A 6,000-nucleotide genomic window follows, 5' to 3' on the forward strand; every position below is an offset into this window, starting at 1 on the left:
CAAGAGATTCTGGAAAGGTTTAATATGGATCGGTGTAACTCAGTTCATAATCCAATGGTTCCTGGCTTTAAGCTCACAAAAGATGAAGGCGGAGTTGAAGTTGATGGTACTGTCTACAAGCAGATGGTGGGAAGTCTCATGTATTTGACTGCCACTCGCTCTGATTTGATGTTTATCATCAGTCTGATCAGTAGGTACATGGAACGTCCTACTGAGTCTCACTTACTGGCGGCAAAGAGAGCTTTGAGGTACGTGAAGGGTACAATTGGTTTTAGGATGCTCTACAAGAAGGGAGGAAGTGAAGAACTCATAGGATACACGGACAATGATTATGCTGGCGATCAAGACGACAGGAAAAATACCTTAGGTTATGTTTTCTTAATGAGCTCGGGAGCTATCTCTTGGTCTTCAAAGAAGCAACTCAGGAGCTATCTCTTGGTCTTCAAAGAAGCAACCAGTGGTTACTCTCTCTACCAATGTAGTTGAGTTCATAGCTGCAACATCAAGTGCATGCCAGGTTGTGTGGCTAAAAAGAATTCTTAGCCATCTTAATTAAGTGCAAAGCAGTCCAATAGTGGTGTTTTGTGATAATATGTCGGCGATTAGACTCTCGAAGAATCCTGTGATGCATGGTCGAAGCAAGCACATAGATGTGAGATTTCATTTTCTTCGGGATCTTGTCAAGGATGGAACTTTAGAGTTAATTCACTATTCTACACAAGACCAAGTTGCAGATGTTCTAACAAAACCATTAAAGCTTGATGATTTTCTGAAGATGCAAAGCTTATTGGGTGTGGGTGAATATCCAGGTGTAAATTGAATAACAATAGTATTCAAGTGATGAAACTGTTAAAGCTTCCTAGCCGTTAGGGTTAGAGCTTGTTTTTAGGGTTATTTCTATTATGTTGAATAATTCCTCCTAAACTTGAGGAACACGGTTGCATTTTCTGTTTAACATAGTCATGCCCACGATTGTAGGACCTGTAAAGTCGTGGGTGGCTGTTTTTCCCTTTTTTGTCTTGGCGTAAGGCTATTTATTAGCCACAATAGTTGTTTAGCTAAACAAGACTTCTCCCAGTTTTCTAGTACGAACAGGTTTTACATTCACAAGAGCTTTCTGCTATTCTTTTGGTTCTAACAGTACGTAAGAAAAACTTCCATTCCAAAGCTAAAAAGTTGAGATTATTATTTTTCAGAATCTCTTGAGTTTATTAATTGATATGTATAAGATTTTATACATGGACAACTTTAATTGGTTTGAACTGGTATTGCTTAATGAAAAAGAATGTATACATAATATATTACGCATCTCCAGCACATGATAAGACAAGCATATTAAATTATTAATTGTCTGTGAGTTGATGCTATATATTTGCAGCTAACATTGGTAAAAGATCAGTCTAAGAAGAGTCAAGGATGACCGCCACACTATATATAAGGTCAATAGTCTTACCCTCTACATACTCGAAGAAAATAAACAAAAGAGTGAAGAAAAAAATAAAATTGAGAATATCTTTTATAATTTCTATCTTCGTAATGAATAACTGTTTGTAGTGTGAATTTCTATTTTCATAATATATAACTGTTATAGTGTAAAGTCATACATTATATAGATAGAAATTGTACTTGCAAAAAAAAATAAACACATTTAATAAAGGTCAAAGCTTCACACGTCCACGAGGTGTGGGGAGTGGTTTGGCTAATGGACATCCGTTGCCTAATTCAATTCCTCTTAAAAGAATGAGTTGATAGGAGCATATTTATGCGACTTAGTTAGCTTGTTTTCTTGCATTTACATAGCTAATTTCTACTTGTTAGAGTGTTTTAAGCTATTTTCGTGTGTTTTCAAGTTCAATTGACAAAGTTGGCAAGAAAGTGCAATTTGTAGCATTTTAGAGCAGTTTTGAGCTTGGAATGGATTGCACATGCATGGAGCAAGGTGGATGGACGAATTTGAAGATCAAGAGAAGCTAGGAATGTGATTAACGTCTGGAAGAATTACATTGAAGACTTGGAAGATAAGGAATCAGCTACAAAGAAGGAATATTATCCAAATTACCTTATCTTATCCAAACCTTATCCAACCTTATCTTATCTTATCCTAACCTAATCTTTTCCTACCTTAATTCCAGCTTCAAAGAGGACTCATTTTTCACATTAAATCACCTAAATATCAGGTTCTAGAAGCCCTATTTTCGTGCCCTAAGTTTATGTTACATGTAACCCTTCTAGAAGTTCTACAATCTACCACAAGGACCATTCCTTGTCCTCCTTGGAATCTGATTCAAGGTGTCCTTGTTCTTTGGTGATTTAGAGTCCTAATTCCTCTCATTTTCAGCCCAATTTCGTGCCTTCCCTTCACCTTATAAATACATGATGCCACAACACTCATAAACCACCACCCTCTACCCCAAATTCACACCACACCATCCACCACACCTCAAGAGCCTAAATTCAGAAAATCCCTATTGTGCCGCAACAAGGAAGGAAAGAGGAGCCACCTAGACTGTTTATAGGTGTATTCTATCTTTGTTTTTAATGTTTAAGTTTAATTATCTTTGTTTTGTGAACATGAGGAGCTAAACTTGTTTTAGCTAGAGGAGATTTTGAAACCATGATTATATTGCAATATGAATTGATTACTTTCAGTTGTGATTTCATAAATCATAAATATAATTTACTTAACTGTTTGATTAAGAACTTATTCTTATGTGTTGATTAAGAGGACCCGCTTAGTTTGCATGCATGAATTTGATGCTAGAATATAAGGGAGTTTCACCTAATCATTATGAACTTATATTCATAAGTAGTGGAGGTTGCTAGTCACAATTGCGTTAAGTAAATTCTTGGCAGGAGTATCATGTTATTCATAGTTACTAATGCCTTGTCAATGCTTATGATTTTCACAAAGCTTAATGATCTTTGATTGTATCTCTATTATGTTGTTCATGTAGGGAACTATTGAAGAATAATTTGGTTGCCGATGCGTATTCCATCTAATTCAATGACTTAAGGAAAATCTAAGGGTTAATTAGTGCTATTCACGGTTAATCTGGGGTGTTGAGATTCATGGTTTATTGGAAAAGCAACTGGAAATCAATTTGTATGCAAGTGTGTCATGTGTGGAGAAGGACCCTCTAGCTAGCTTATCACCCATAGTTTTCCCTAATTTCGTCCAAAGTTGTTTAAGTCTTTAAATCTGTTTGTTTTGACTTTAATTTCGTCCAAATCAATCTCTCCTTTAATTAAGTGTGTTAGATTAGTTAGAAACGTGTTCAAATCTATCCAATTTAGTGTTTTGAGTCTTAATAGTCTAAAATTCGTCCAAATAACTTCTTAGAGTCTGTTTCGTGTCAATTTAACTTAGTTTGTGTGTTTTGAGTCTATTTAGCTTGTTTTGAGTTGTTAGAGTCTAGTTTTTTTGTTTTTGAGTCTAGTTTTGTGTTTTAGAGTTTAATTTGAGTAAATTAGCATCCCTTCTACTCTCCAGCCTAGAACGATCCCTACTTACACATACTACAATCATAGGGTTTTAATTTGAGTGTTAGAATATTTCACATCAAATTTTGGCGCCGTTGTCGGGGATTAGTAAAATTGCTAATCCCTCTGTTTGTTTATTTTTCTTTTGATATTTGATTTAGTTTTATTTCTTCGATTTCATGTACTAGAGAAGCAAGACATGGCAATCGCTAATCTTCAAGCTCAAATAGCGAATCTTACTTCTCAATTGTCACAATATGCTGAAGGGTCCACAATGCAAAGTGTCCCTACATTTGGTGCTTCTTATAAGCAAGAATATCAAGCAAATCAATGTCCACAAAGAGGTTGGGAGAATGTCAATACCTGGGGTTATCAAGATCATAATCAATCAGGGAACAATTTGTTTTCCAACATGTACAATTCAGATTTGAGTGATCATTCAAACTCTATGTGGTGGGAATCTTAACAAGTTCAACACGAAGGATATTGGTAGCCATATGAGGAGTTTTATTCAAGACCTGCGCAACCACCACAACCTCATATACAATATGCCCAACCAAACTCAAGTTCATCAATAGATTGTGATCAAATTCTTGATGAATTAATTTCTTTGGCACAAGGCTCACAAAATCAAGCTAAGGAGGCTCAACAAGGAGAATATTGGCAGCTATATGAGGAGTTTTATACAACGCCTATGCAGCCACCACAATCTGCCCTGCAACAATTCCAACCGAACTTAGGTTCGTCAATAGATTGTGCTCAAATTCTTGATGTACTAACTTCTTTGACGCAAGAATTACAAAATCAAGCCCAAGTGATGAGCGAATTGAAGAATCAAATGGGAGAGATCACGGAATTCATGGGGCAAATGCAAGAACAAAGTGAACTATCTGACTCAACTGTTAAAATTGTTGAAGTTATCACCTTGGAAAGTAGCATGAAGGTTGGAGATGAACCAAAGACGTCCAAACCAAGCCAAAATATGGATGAACAACTGCTGCTCGAAGAAGAGGTGGATAATAAGGCCACGGCAAGGGAAGAACCACCCTTGCCGCAGCCTATCCTAACCCCAACACCCTTGCCGCAGCCCCATATACCCTCTATACCATCCACTACAACCAAGGTAAGCCCAAATTCAATTCTTCCTAACCCCATTCCACCAAATGTCCCTATTCCGTGCAGTTTCATGATTTCCAAGGAAGAAGAGAATGAAAAAGACATCTTGGAAGCCCTTCCAAAGGTGCAAAAAAATCAAGTTCCAGAATGTGTTGAATTGTCCAAAGAACTTCGTACAACAAGAAGAATGATTCAAGAGAAAGATGTGGCTAGGGAATGTCTAGAATTCATCAAAGAGGATATACTTGAGACAACAATTCCCAAAGAAGTTGGATTTTATGACACGGGACAAGTCATAACTCTCAAAACACCAAATCTGGCTGAATTTTCTAGTCCTACAACTTTTGAAGGGGTGTTTATTTTTTAGTTCATGTCAGAGCACACAGGTAAGCCAGCTCCCCAAATTTCAATTTCGTTTTATACTAATATGTTGTTAGTTATTCAAGCACCCACTCAAGAATTTAAACCACTGCCGGATCATTTCAAGTATCACCTCCCATTCAAAGATCAATTCCATGCCATGGGACCTAGGGGAGCTTAAAAGGAGTATCGTCCGGCTAGAAGACGTTAAAGCAAGCGCTTCTTGAGAGGTATCCCATGCATTCAAATAAAGAAGACCTAGGAATCTTAACCACTCCACAACCAGATTTGCATTCCTAAACCCTACTCTTTATTGCTTTTACTTTACCACGATTGTCATGTTTGTTAGTTGTGTTGTTTGTTTGTTTGTGAGTCTATGCTTGAAACATTGAGGACAATGTTTGGTTTAAGTGTGGGGGGGGTAAACAAGTTGTTTTTGCATGATTTTCGTGGGATTTTATCACGTATCACTTCTAAAGTTGTTAATCACTGTTTTTAAGTGTTTTTAGTGTGTTTTGGAGTGTTTTTATGTGTCTTAAACAGAAATCCGAAAATTTGAAAGAAAAACCCAAAAGGAGTCGTTTTTGTTTTTGTGTGTTGTGTCTTAGGATACCTTCCAACACAATGATGAGGATTTGGTTTTTAATTGCATGACTGTTAAGAAAGTTACAAACATGGATGTAAGTTTAACCCCTTTGAGCCTTATTTAGCCTATTTTCTTTGTTAACCACATTATCCTTACCTAGCCTAGAATAGGACTATCCATACCCTTATTCTTAAAGGATAGTAAAGCTTGACTTAGAGGGAATTCCTTTTGATCTAAAAATTGCAGAAAAACAAGTGTGGCGGAAGGATTTTCATGGAAATCTAGGAGAATGTATGATTTATGTGCCAAAGAAAAAGAATAGGGCACGGGAAAAAAAAAACGTGAAAAAGAAAAAAAGAAGAAGAAAAAGTTGAAGAAAAGAAAGAAAAAAGAATTGAAAATAAGTGAGAATGAACTCACAAGTATTGGTTGTTGAAGAAAGGGTCCAAAAGTTTGAA

General features: G+C 36.5%; 1 pseudogene; it reads left to right on the top strand.

Annotated features, from left to right (window-relative positions):
• Nucleotides 1–3,676: 3,676 nt before the first annotated feature.
• On the top strand, nt 3,677–5,137 carry LOC148697947 (uncharacterized; annotated as a pseudogene).
• The last annotated feature ends 863 nt before the right edge of the window (nt 5,138–6,000 follow it).

Source organism: Pyrus communis, chromosome 3 (genome assembly GCF_041283825.1).
Source record: "Pyrus communis isolate YQ-2024b chromosome 3, ASM4128382v1, whole genome shotgun sequence".
Taxonomy (NCBI): domain Eukaryota; kingdom Viridiplantae; phylum Streptophyta; class Magnoliopsida; order Rosales; family Rosaceae; genus Pyrus; species Pyrus communis.